The sequence below is a fragment of the Pinus tabuliformis genome, chromosome X, assembly GCF_031772625.1.
Source record: "Pinus tabuliformis cultivar Carrire ecotype Pingquan chromosome X, CPIR1, whole genome shotgun sequence".
Lineage (NCBI taxonomy): Eukaryota > Viridiplantae > Streptophyta > Pinopsida > Pinales > Pinaceae > Pinus > Pinus tabuliformis.
Window position 1 is genome coordinate 204,888,435 of NC_142308.1, and position 13,843 is coordinate 204,902,277.

Here is a 13,843-nt window from a genome sequence, read left to right on the forward strand (position 1 = left end):
ACGATAAATTTTTGATGCACATTTTATCTAGAATATCTAGTACTCCTCGTTGTACCTCGGGTGAATTAAACATTTCCTCTCCCCTTTTATATACCCAAAACACTCTAGATTCTATTAACTTAATTGTTCAAGTCTAAATGTAGGAGGTTTGATTATTATCTTTTTCTCTAAAAATCAATTATAGTTATACGACTCATATCTACAACACTCCTCCTTGTTAAATTAAACTGCCATTCTTCAGGAAATTAGTTAGCCTTTTTTTTTTTCTGTCAATCGAATACAAATGGTAGAACATGGTTCCTTGCCGCCAAAGCTAATTTATTTTCAATCTGTAGATTATACTTTTATTGACTTAACTTCCTTCCTAAAATATGTATATGAGCTCTCTATTATACTTCGAGCATTCTTTGGATTTGTGATAAGGCCCTTAATCAATAATTTGGGGTCATGTCTAAAATGTGCACGCACAAATCAAGACATTTAATCAATCGTATTTCTGTTTCAACAAAATTTTCAAATTTTATGTGTGAACAATGGCAATAACATATTTTCTTACTACATGAAATAAGATCTTATTCTATTGTACCGATATTTTATTTATGAAATTTTGATAGAGCTTGGTATAATTGTTGAGCCCCAAACTTGCATCTTTTATATAGCTTTTTAGCCTTTTTCCATTTAACTGGACCTCTAAACTGTCAAATCATTGCATATTAGTTTAAAAAAGCATATAAAGTGGTTTCTTAACTATATTTTGTGTCTAATGTTTGAATTAGATTTTTTCTCATTCAGCTGCGGAATCTTGTCACTTTTCACAGTGAGTTCAACTTTTCGCAACCTTTTCGTTAAAGTGTATGTTACAGGTGTCTTAAAGCAAATCCGACCACATGGGCAAGTTGCAAATGACGTGGATATGGACCGAGTCCTATTGGCTCACTTGAATTCACCAAAGAAGGCCGTGGTCAAAGGTAGTCAAGCGGTGGTCAACCTAAGAGCCCTACGGTGATAAAACTCTGTTTTTCACCACGTGAAGACGTGCGTAGCTATTCCTAGACTTCTGGAGACATATCAACACCTGTGGATTGCTCCATGAACTGAATCAAGGAGCCACCCTCCATAGATTTATTCTTCATAGCTGCCATAATGCTAGATTCCTGGATGTGGTTGTTCACGTGTCTTTTATCAACGCAGATTTTAGGAAAGTAGTTATGTCATCCTCTGTTATAAATAAAGCGTTCTCATACGCATAATAGCTAGTTTTTTGGTAGTGTAATTTTGACTGTCAACGAGCCCATTGTGCCATAACTTTATTTCTGTTTTATGACTACATTTTAATGCATGGGAAGACTCTGTTTATAAGCTCAATTCGTGGTTGATTGCTGACTACCCGAGGTTGTGCAGAGGGCCCCTATACACAAAAACGTTTTGTTTATTGTTGTATAGTTTCATGCTTTATTTCTTTACCTTCCTTATGCCATAAATCATTCACGTGTATATATTGCATTGCTTATGATATTCACATTTTACTTCTGTCCATAGTTTGTATACTTTATAATGTTGTTAACTGATCAGTGTCTTTATTTCACGTTACACTAGGTAGCCCGGGCATTTGCACCTAGTTTTATAATGACTAATGACATGGAATTATTCTTGTCCTTCTGCTGATTTACTTTTCTTAGTTCTTAGTTTCAGCATTGTTTCATTTATTTTAGTTTTGCTCATTTACTTTTCGCAAAATAGATATTTACCTCTGAAAGCCATAGCGAGACTAATGGTGAGGGATTGAAGTATGAATGTGTAGTTTGATATTAGTTTATTTTTTCTGCAAGTTAGTTATTGAATTGCTCATGTCATTTTCAGTTACCTCCGAAAGCCAGAGCGAGATGAATGGTGAGGGATTGACTTATGAGTGTGTAGTTTAATATTAGTTTTATTTTCTACAAATTAGATATCAGATTGCTCAAGTTGTTCATGATTACCTTCAAAAGCCAGAGCGAGACGAATGGTGAGGGGTCAGAATATGAGTTGATGTAATTTGATCTTAGCTTTACTTTACTTGCAATTTTCAGATTTCTTTGAGTTCAGTTCTTTTCATATTTAGATAGCAGCAAGGATACTAGGTTTCATGGTCAATATCTCACTGTTTATTTAATTAGAATAGTGGCACATTTTCATTCTCTTTTAGGAATTAATTTTCATTGCATGTTTTAAAACCTTTTTGAAAATTTTGAAGTTTGGAAATCATTTTAAAGGACACTATTGCCTTGAACACTTATATCCATACTTGTTTTTTAGCATTGTCATCTTACATTAGGGAATCAACGAAGATAAACCCAAAAACAAACTAAAAATCGAAAACTACAAAAAAGTAAGAAATCGGTTATCTTGCATATATAGTGTGCCTCACTTCAGCAATTTACGACTCCGAGATTGACAATTAATATAGCAATTTAGGACACTCTAAATTGACCAAACATTTTGGCGCCGTTGCCGGGGAAGTGAAACTAGGTAGCCAATTTCTTAAAAAAAACAGGAAAATTTCAAGGAAGGGAAAAATTGATAACTTGTCAAAGTATGCTCTCCTCTTGCACCTAGTGTGATCTGGAGGATTAGAAGAAAAAGTTATTTGTTCAATAATCTCTTGAGTATGCTCTCTTCTTGCACCTATAGTGATCTGGAAGATCAGAAATAGAATTATTAGCTTGACTTGAAGAAAAATAAAAATGACATGCATAGAGCAAGAGATTCTAGGGGAAGGTTTATATCTAGGGCCAAGAATTCAATTTTTACAACTCCATCTACTTCAAGGCATAGACAAGATACACCTCCATCATCTCCAACTCACACTCCTAGTCTTCGGATTCCTGGAATTCAAGGGGCAGCAACTGAATTAGCAAACTCTCCCACACTATCCACCTAATCTGAATTAGGAAAAGACCCTTTCTTTACTTCTGCAGGAGAACAAATTGTAATCAAGGAAGTAGAATCACCTGAAGAAGGGGAGGGAGAAATTCCTCCTCGTTCGCCATTAGTAGAAGAACCAAAGGACTCTAAAATCTCTGAGGAAACTATCATGAAAGAGGAAGTAGTCAACGTATTTGAAGGAGGAAGGTAGAGGTAAAGGTAGAGGAGGAGGAAACAATGGAGGAGGTAGAGGAAACAATGGGGGAAATAGGGATGGAGATAACTCATTTGGATTTCCTATAGTTGATGAGGAATCTCGTACAACAATGAGAAACATCTCAATGTCTATCCTCCCAAACTTTTATGGGTTGCGAAGTAAGGATCCTGAAACATTTCTATTTGATGTTGAAGTCGTGTGCCGAACTTATGATTATATAGAAGACTCTCAAAAACTCAAATTGTTTCCTTCAGCATTGAAAGGAGCTGCTCTGAAATGGTTCATGGGATTAGTCACTCAATCTATTAGGACCTGGAATGATATGAAACAAACATTTCTGGATAGATACCTAGACTATTGCATGCCCACCAATCATAAGGAGGAGGAAATCAAAATGGTGCAAAAAGAAGATGAAAACATGGAGGATTTACTTGAAAGATTTAAATACAACTTGAAAAGAGCAAAAATGAGTAACTTAGATGAGGAGACCCTGAAAGCCCTTCTATTAAAAGCCATTAGAGATTAATGGATAGATATTTTAAACATGATGGGAAAGGGAGATATTTCTCAACTTCCACTTCATGATATAGCAAAACTATGTGTCCATCTCTCAAGGGGAAAATCTAAAACCGGAAAAGGACCTAGAGATCCTTCTCTCATTAGAGCAAACAAATCTACAACTGGATCAGTAAGTAGGGCGGAGATTGGGAACATGCTTGATGAGTTCAAAAATGATATTTTAGGGAGCCTTAGTGAACAACTAGTCACCCTTAAAATACAAAACAAGCAGAAAGCAGAAGCTGAAGCTTTGGCCATCTTTTGTCCAAAATGTAGGAAGAAGCATGCTCTAAGGGAATGCCCCTTGGATGCAAAAGTTGTAGAAACAGGTATGATTTGTTCAGAAAACCATGAGACCAAGGATTGTCCTCCAATTCCTAGGCTCAAAGCTGTCTTTCAAGAAGATCCAAATTCAATTGAGTCTCTCTGCTTTGTTTCAAGGAGACCTTGGTAGGGGCAACAAAATCAAATGTTTAACAACCCCATGAACTTTCAACCCCCACCAAATTGGAATCCTTGGAAACAAATTTCGTCCGAACCTCAAAATCAATTTCAATCATGGGTACAACGTATGCAAAATCCTTATGGGAGATTTGCTCAATTTTATCAATATCCTCCATCTTTTCGAAATCAACAAGCTCCACAACTTTCATTGCCATTTCCACAACAACAACAACAACCTTCTCAACAAAATCCAAATTCTCAACTCTTGCTTCCATTCCAACAGAAGACAAATCAACTACCTTCCCAGCGATTGCCAAATCCCAACAATAAAAATCCTCAAAATGCTTACATGGTAGAAGGACAACAATTTCCTACCTATATGATTGTTCCTCTCAATGATGTACAACTCAGATCTGATAGAGTTTTAGAAAAGCCTTCTATAGATGCTCAAAAGCAAAGTATTTATGAGGAAGATTCTCTTGAAGCCAATAAAGGTTCTAAAGCATCTCTCCAAAACCAAAACACTCAAAAAGAAAAAAAAATAGTCAACCCCCACAACTCCTATAGTTGAGCAACCTGTATCATCATCCACACGTCCTTTTTCTGAAAGATTACAAATTGACAAATGAGTGAAAAAACAAATCTTGTTGCGTGACTATGATTTCCTAGATGAATTAAATAATGTCTGTATCAAGATTCCCTTGCTACAAGCCATTAGAGAGATTCCTATTCTAGCAAAAACAATAAAGGAGTTGAGTCTCAAAAGACCAGGAAGGAAAATAAGAGATACAAGAAGAATCCACCTGGTAGGAAAAATTGCAGATATCATGATGGGAAAAATTACCATGCAGAAGTATGTAGATCCCGGTAGTCTAATTGTCAAAGCACATATCAATGGGGTTGAAATTCCAAATACTTTGATTGACTTAGGGGCTGCTATCAACATTATGAGTAGACAGACTATGGAATAGCTAAAACTTCCTAATCTTCTTTTTACACCTAATCTCCTGCAACTTGCAGATCGATCAATTATCAAACAAGATGGTGTATTAGAAGAGATTTCGGTCTCCTTAGATTCTTGGGAATATCCATTAGATTTCATGATTTTTACTCCCAAGAGTAATCTAGAAGGGCACCCACTCATCTTAGGAAGACCTTGGCTAGCCACACCTGATGCTTTCATTAGTTGTAGATCGGGGGATATGTACATTTATGATGGTAGTTCAACAAAGAAATTCAATTTGTATCCTCCAGCAAAAGCAATTATAGAAGTAGGAGATAATGAGTGGGTTGATGATGAGGACATTATACAACCCGTCTTTACCATTTCTGAAATCAGTGAAGATAGTCAAATTATGAACACATTAGAAAATTTTGAAACATCTTCAGAGTATGACCACACACAATTTCAGTTAGATTCTGACATTGAGTATCTATTATCTAGACAAATGTCTCTTTACTCTATGGAAGAGTTTGGTAGTTCCGCCATTGAGATTTTTCCAGGTAAAACATTGAATATCAACAAAAACTTGGAAAAATCACAATAGGGAGAGCTAACCAAAATCTTGCAAAAACATTCTACTGCATTTGCATGGGAGTATATTGATATGAAAGGCATTGACCCTAAGACTTGCATTCATCACATCTACATCGAAGAAAACAGTGGACCAATCAGACAACCTCAAAGAAGGATGAATCCAAACCTCAGGGAAATAGTGAAAGAGGACCTCCAAAAACTACTCAATGTAAACTTCATTTATCCAATTTCAGATAGCCAATGGGTTTCTCCTTTGGTTATAGTACCTAAAAAGAATGGTAAATGGAGAGTATGCATTGATTACAGGGAATTGAACAAAGCAACTTTGAAGGATCACTTTCCTTTGCCCTTTATCGATCAGGTATTAAATACACTAGCAGACAAAAAGTACTTTTCATCTTTGGATGGTTTTAATGGGTATAATCAAATTCAGGTAGCACTTGAAGATCAAGATAATACCACATTCACCTGTCCATGGGGAACTTTTGCTTACCAAGTGCTTCCTTTCGGATTATGTAATGCACCCGCAACATTCCAAAGAGCAGTACTAGGAATCTTTTCTGATCTAATCCATGATTGTGTAGAGGTTTATATGGATGATTTTACAGTTTATGGTAATTCATTTGAAGAGGCATTAGAGAATTTGGAAAAAGTCCTTATAAGATGTAAAGAAACAAACCATTCATTGAGTCATGAAAAATTCTTTATGATGTTTATTGAAGGTATTTTTTTGGGACATCACATTTCAGGGGATGGGATTAAAGTTGATAGATCAAAAGTTGAATTTATCTCCAAGTTGCCTATTCCAAATTGTCAAAAAGATGTTAGAAGTTTTCTGGGATTTACTCGGTACTATAGAACATTTATAGAGAACTTCACCAAAATAGCATCTCCACTCTTCAAATTTCTTACAAAAGACTGTGAATTCAAATGGGATCCTGATTGTCAATCAACATTTGAAACTTTGAAAACAAGAATATCTGAAGCACCCATCTTGAGAGGGCTAAATTGGAAACTTCATTTCCATATTTCTACAGATGCTTCAGATACAGCTCTAGGAGCTGTGTTGGGTCAAAATGATTTAATTCATTATACCATTTACTATACCAGTAAAAATTTGACTCCCACTGAGTTGAACTATACTATGACTAAAAAAGAATTCTTAGCTATTGTTCATGCAATCAATAAGTTTAGACGTTATATAACAGGCTATGAAACTTTTGTCCATACTGATCATTCTACGATTAGATATCTAATGAACAAACCTGTTACTAATGGCAGAGTTACAAGATGGCTCTTACTCTTACAAGAATCCAATATTACTGTGTTGGATAGATCAGGGAAACAAAATACAGTAGCTGATTTCTTGTCTAGGATCCAAAATACTAAAGAAGATTCTCCTGTAGTGGATAAGTTTCTAGATGAATATTTATTTGCAGTAACTACTAAGACTCCTTGGTATGCAGATATTGCTAACTATTTGGTTATAGAGAAACTACCTCCACATCTATTTCCTAGTGAAAGAATAAAGATTATTCAGGAGAGTTCAAAATATTCATGGATTTCTAACGAATTGTTTAAAACAAAGCCAGATTTTGTGATCAGAAGATGTGTTGGGGAAGATGAAATGCCTGACATCCTCAAGGCATGCCATGACGAACCATGCGGTGAACACTTTGCTGACAAAAGGACGGCCTATAAAATCCTTTCTTTAGGATATCATTGGCCTTCCCTCTTCAAAGATACAAAAGAATATGTCAAAAGGTATGACAGGTGCCAAAGAGTATGGAAACCAACTCTTTCAAATGAAATGCCATTACAACCACAGGTACTCATCGAACCCTTTGAAAAATGGGCTTTAGATTTCATTGGACCTATTGATCCACCATATATACAAAAGAGGTATATATTTGTATGTACTAATTATGTCACTAAATGGGTAGAAGCCAAAGCATTACTTTCTGCTATTGAAAATTCAGTTGTTAGTTTTCTTTATGAGGATATTTTTACTCACTTTGGTGTTCTAAGAGAAATTGTGACAAATCAGGGAAGTCAATTCACATCCAACATGGTGGAAAAGCTGATGGAAGAATACAAAATCAAGCACAGAAAATCTACTCCTTACCATCTGCAAGCAAATGGCCAAGTGGAGTCTACAAACAAAGTTATTGAAGGAATCATCACCAAAACTGTTCATCTACACAGAAGAGATTGGGAAGAAAGGCTTCCTGAAGCCTTATGGGCCTACAGAACTACCTGGAGGAATACAACAGGACATTCTCCCTATGAATTTGTTTATGGGAAAGGAGTCCTACTCCCCATTAAGTTTCAAGTCAAAACTTTCAAGATGGCAGTTCAGTTGGGGATGGATCTATCAGAAGCCCAAAATCACAGAATGGAGCAGTTGAATGAGCTGGATGAGATCAGACAAGAAGCAATCCTATAAATGGATCTAGTTCAGTATCAAAGAGCTAAGTGGCATGAAAAATACATCAAAGAGAAAGTTTTAGGAGGGAGATTGGGCATTGCTATTTGATTTCAAGTTTAAAGACTTCAAAGGTAAATTTCAGACTCATTGGCTTGGGCTATATGATATTGACAAAGTCTTTAGCAATGGAGCAGTAAGAATCAAGACCATTGATGAATTTCAAACTCTTCTTATTGTTAATGGCCACAGATTAAATATCTATCATAAGCCACTCTCAAAAGAGGAATTTTTCAAAATGATTTAGGAGAATTCTACAATAAAGATAGTGAAGAAGAATCATTCTTTTCCACCAGCCTAGCCTTTGTTCCTTTCTGTTCAAAAAGGAAAAAAAAAAAATTGTATAAACCTGAAAACCAATCACCGATTGGCAGTATTATACAGAAAATATAGAGTGAAAATCAGGAACACCTGACACCTTATATTTTCAAAAAAAAAAAACTTTTCCATTTTCATTTCACTTCATTTCCATTCCACTCCATTTCATTTTCATTCCACTCCACTCCAATTCATCCTACTCCATTTCATCCATTTCATTTCATTTCATCAATAAACGTTTCTTTCATGACCATTTTCATTTAGTTAGTTATTATCTATCCATCTCCATTCAGCCAAATGGTTGTTGTGTCAGTTTCCGCAGCTGGAATCAGTTTTCGCAGCCAGAAGCAGTTTCCGTAGCCACCACTCTGTTTTTCAAGTCGATAGTTAAGATGTTAGTTCAATAATCATGAAATCAAAATGCAGGTATGGCTAAGGATATATAATCAATACATGGAGCACTTAAAGGCATCAATAAGGAGCAGTTGATCATGGACAAATAGTTGGCAAAAATCCAAGGTACGAGTAAAAGTTTATTTCAAATAGCAATTAGAACACATTTTTGCATAGTTATTAAACCATAAGCTCCACTATATGCAATGATTGCCATGATAGCTCCATAACCATTCCACAATATTCCTCCATGAACCATGCATTTATTTCCCAAAAGGTCTCATGATTAATTCTTGGGTTTAACTCGTATTTGACTGCACTTTCACATTCCACCTATAATCATGGGACATGACCGATTTAATTACGGCTCCTCTACACTGCATAATTTCCATAGCCATTTCATAAACGTGTTAACACCTTATCCATAGTCGTTTCGTTTAAAAATTCTGCTGGGTTCACTTCACTCCCCTGCCATTTTATTGAAGCCATGGCTACATTACCACCTCGTACACATACGTCTTCACTCCATTTCGTGAACTCACCTCGGCTACCTATCCTCTATTTTCCACTTACAGTCCCTGAACACTCCCGCTACTTGTTTTCCTGTTTCCATTTTCAGCCACTGTTTTCCTCTCTATAAACACCGTAACCTAGCTGTCTTACCTCTGCTAAACCCCCCACACGCAGAAAAATTTCAAACAGAAGAAAGGATGGGTCGGTTATTGAGGGCAGAACCGGAAGGGCCCAAGTTTTTATAAGGATACCCTCAAGTGAAAGACTTACTGAAAAAGGAAAAATGGATGCGTTTCATTCAAAACTTTAAGGGCCACAATAAGGATATTACAAAAGCTTTTGCAAGGTATTTTAACGTCCAAGTGGTGGAATATGGGGACCTTAAGCTTACAATCACTAAGGCATCCATAGTAGCTGCTACAGACCTGCCCCAGGAAGGTGAACGTTGGTTCAAAAATAAGAGCTTGGACGAGCAGGCTTGGAGAGTCATGCTACGTAACCCAGGTATGGACGTAGCTGTATTCACAAGAGGAATTCCTGTTCATGCTTTAAAAGAGGAGTGGGCCGGCTTACTGTTAATTATTCAAAAGTTCATTACTTGTGAAGGCCGTTTTGGGGCAATGTACATGTATCATACTCAGTTATTGATGAACTTTTTAGAGAACCAAACCCTCAATCTGCCCTACTTTTTATTGCTGAGCTTGAAACAGATGTGCACAACAGTCCAAAAGAACATAGAAGACATAGAACCTCATTTGTATCATCATGGGCTTGTGAGAATTCTAATTAAAGACCAATTGAAGAAAAGTAGGGATACCTGGGAACTGTTTTTGGTGAGAAACTACTTTCAAGAGCCATCCGAGGCACCTGAAAGTAGAACACCAAGAAGGAGTAGGAGAAAGAAGAAAAGTTCAATAATTCAAGACCCTCCTATTAATAAATCCAAAGAAGTTGATCAAAAAGAGAGGGAGGAAAGAAGCAAGGATAGAAAACAAAGAAAATTGAAAGGGAAAAGAAACATAGAGGATGTTTACCAATCATGAGAACCTTCTTTAGAAGAAGACCATCAAGTATTGTCTGAGAGACTAGTGCATCTTTGAAAACAAGTGGCTACAACCAAGAAGAAAGAAAAAAGAAAACAGAGTATGGAAGAAGAGAGTACTAGTCCACAGCGTTTAAGAAGCAGCAACAAGCTTAGAGGAAAGTGGAGGAAAGCACAAATAAAAGGACCCCACTTTATTGACTTGGGTTGGGAAACACTGGAGAAACCTCCAGCTGGTTGTATCCTACCTCATCTTCAGCCAAACATTGAAACTAGTCCTACAAATGTTGACATAAGTCCTTCTCGGCCAGAGTTAGAAAACAGTCCTCCTCAATTGGACTTTGGGGTCAGCCCAAGGAAAACACCTGAAATAGACCCAAATCAGCAAGAGGTGTATGATTATCTAGAATCCTTAGAGAAGACAGCTACAGGTCTGAGCACATCATCCACTCTGCCTCACACAGCACAAGAAGCACAAGTCCAATCATTGGAACAAGAAGTGTTTGAATTGGAGGTCTTAAACAGACACATTAAACAACAAAATGAAGCATTAAAGGAGCAAAGAAGATTGGACAAGTTCATTCATGACAACACTATGTTACATCTAGGACTGTGGCAAAAAAAGAACAGGAAATTAAAGAAAAAGTGCAGGAAGTTGAGTAGGGAATTGATCAGTCTCAAATTCAGATGTTTGATGAGGAAGCCCAGGATGGTAGTAGTACCAAGGAAGAGGAGAAGAGGACTGGATGTACTAGCAGAAGCTTCAGAGCACATGGAATAAAGGGAGGATGATCAAAATTTTGGTTGCATGAAGACATGAAACACCTTCACAGTGGGCGTATGTTGAGCCCCAAACTTGCATATTCCCTATACACCTCTCTATCCTTTTTTCATTTACCTGGACCTCCTAAACTGTCAAATCATTGCATATTAGTTTTAAAAGAGCATATAAAGTGGTTTCCTAACTATGTTTTGTGTCTGCTGTTTCAATTAGATTTTTTCTCATTCAGCTGCGGAATCTTGTCACATTCCGCAGCCTTTTTGTTAAAGTCTATGTTACAGGTGTCTTCAAGCAAATCCGGCCACATGGGCAAGTTGCAAATGACGTGGACATGGACCAATTCTTATTGTCTTAGTCGAATTCACCAAAGAAGGCCGTGGTTAAAGGTAGTCAAGTAGTGGTCAACCTAAGAGTCCTACGTTGATAAAACTTTGCTTTTCACCACGTGAAGATGTGCGTGGTTGTTCCTAGACTTATGGGGACATATCAACACCTATGGATTGCTCCATGAACCGAATCCAACAGTCACCCTCCATAGATTTAATCTTCACAGCTGCCATAATGCTAGATTCCTGGACGTGGTTGTTCATGTGTCTTTTATTAGTGCAGATTTTAGGAAAGTAGTTATGTCATCCTCTGTTATAAATATAGCATTCTCATATGCATAGTAGCTAGTTTTTTGGTAGTGTAATTTTGACTGTTAACGAGCCCACTGTGCCGTAACTTTATTTCTATGTTATGACTGCATTTTAATACATGAGAAGACTCTGTTTTTAAACTCAATTCATGGTTGATTGCTGACTGCCTGAGGTTGTGCAGAGGGCCCCTGTACACACCAAGGTTTTGTTTATTGTTGTATAGTTTCATGCTTTATTTATTTACATTCCTTATTCCATAAATCATTCACGTGTATATATTGCATTGCTTATGGTATTCATGTTTTACTTCTCTCCATGGTTTTTATACTTTATAATGATGTTAACTGATCAGTGTCTTTATTTCATGTTATAGTAGGCAGCCCAGGAATTTGCACTTAGTTTTATAATGACTAATGACATGGAATTATTCTTGTCCTTTTGCTGATTTATTTTTCTTAGTTCTTAGTTCCAACATTGTTTCATTTATTTCAATTTTGCTCATTTACTTTTTTGCAAGATAGATATTAAATTACTCATGTCATTTTCAGTTACTCCCGAAAGCCATAGCAAGACTAATGGTGAAGGACTGAAGTATGAATGTGTAGTTTGATATTAGTTTAATTTTTCTGCAAGTTAGTTATTGAATTGCTCATGTCATTTTCAGTTACCTCTGAAAGCCAGAGCGAGACGAATGGTGAGGGATTGAATTATGAGTGTGTAGTTTAATATTAGTTTTATTTTCTGCAAATTAGATATCAGATTGCTCAAGTTGTTTATGATTACCTCCAAAAGCTAGAGCGAGATGAATGGTGAGGGGCTAGAATATGAATTGATGTAATTTGATCTTAGCTTTACTTTACTTGCAATTTTCAGATTTCTTTGAGTTCAGTTTTTTTCATATTTAGATAGCAGTAAGGGTACTGGGTTTCATGGTCAATAGCTCACTATTTATGTAATTAGAATAGTGGCACATTTTCATTCTCTTTTAGGAATTAATTTTCATTGCATGTTTTAAAACGTTTTTGAAAATTTTGAAGTTTGGAAATCATTTTAAAGGACATTATTGCCTTGAACACTTATATCCATACTTGTCTTTTAGGATTGCCGTCTTACATTAGGGAATCAACGAATATAAACCCAAAAACAAACCAAAAATAAAAAACGACAAAAAAGTAAGAAATCAGTTATCGTGCATATATAGTGTGCCTCACTTCAGCATTTTACGACTCCTGGATTGAAAATTAATATAGCAATTTAGGACACTCTAAATTGACCAAACAATAACATTAAAGTAAAAGAGACAATTTACCACAATAATATATTATTGTTTTATTTGTAGGTTCGTGATAATATTCACTTAAGAGAAATAAAGTATTTCACCTCTACCTTATATACATATTAAACCATATGCTTTGACAATTTTTTTTATGCGCAAGCCCTAAAAATTTGCATGAAAATAATATAGGGAAATAATTAATTTGTGTATGTAGAACTATCATGACTATAGCTCAAGGGATGTATTCATCATTTTCTTCTATATCGACAAACAAAAATTTAATGACATAAAACATTATTGTTCTTAAGAACAATAGCCTATGCTTGCAGTTTTTAGTAATTTCTTTGTTCTCTCAATCAATAGAAATAAACATTTTACGATCACCAATAGCATGAGAATAGAATTTCATGTAACAGTTATTAGATCCCTAGGGAAATACTCTAGAATACATGTCACTTATCATACAACACCAATAATAAATCGTAAACAAGATTCTAACCATAGTTATTGATGCAGGAGCATTCAACCCAAGAGAAAATCATTGTATTTTAGTAGACATAGGGGGTCATGTATTTTAAGGAAGTTGGATTCCTAAGTGATGAATTAATGTAATATTTATGCCTTTGAGTGATTAGAATAGGAATTAATTAGATGTGTTAAGATGTTCGTAAATTCTCTCAAATAAAGGGGAACATGAGTGGTTAATAATGACAAGAGAATTAGAAGTCAATTATAAC